Raw genomic sequence first — 652 nt, 5'->3', positions numbered from 1 at the left:
AATTGATCTGTAGTCAGAGAGTATTATTGAGCACGTTCGTTGTTATAGCGTTTGTTTAAGCGCGATTGTTGAAATTAAGTGTATCGTAAAGTTATATTCGGAAAGAATAAACCAGTTTTATTAAGTAAGGACTTGTGTCGCTAAAGTTTCGTCGAAACGAAGTTACGGAAAATCAATTAACAAACGGAGAGGTAACAAATTGGTGTCAGAAGTGGAACGAAAAAAAAATGGAAACGAGAGGCGGAAAATCAAACTACAGCTTAGCAGGCTTGATGGCAGCAATACAAGAGCAGCAAAAGAAACAAGAAGAACGAGAAAAGAAACAAGAAGAACGAGAAATTAAACAAGAAGAGAGATTACAGCAGTTGTTGGAGGAAAAAGAAATGAAACAAGAAGATAAATTACAGCAGTTGTTAGAGGAAAAAGAAAAGAAACAAGAAGAACGAGAAATAAAACAAGAAGAGAGATTACAGCAGTTGTTGGAGGAAAAAGAAAAGAAACAAGAAGAACGAGAAATTAAACAAGAAGAGAAATTACAGCAGTTGTTAGAGGAAAAAGAAAAGAAACAAGAAGAGAGACAACAGCAGTTGCAAGAAGACCTGCAACAGTGGCAGCTCGAACAACAAAATAAACAAGAAGAGAGATTACAGGA

The sequence above is a fragment of the Limulus polyphemus genome, unplaced genomic scaffold (genome assembly GCF_000517525.1).
Source record: "Limulus polyphemus unplaced genomic scaffold, Limulus_polyphemus-2.1.2 Scaffold1585, whole genome shotgun sequence".
Lineage (NCBI taxonomy): Eukaryota > Metazoa > Arthropoda > Merostomata > Xiphosura > Limulidae > Limulus > Limulus polyphemus.
This window is presented reverse-complemented; position numbering follows the sequence as displayed.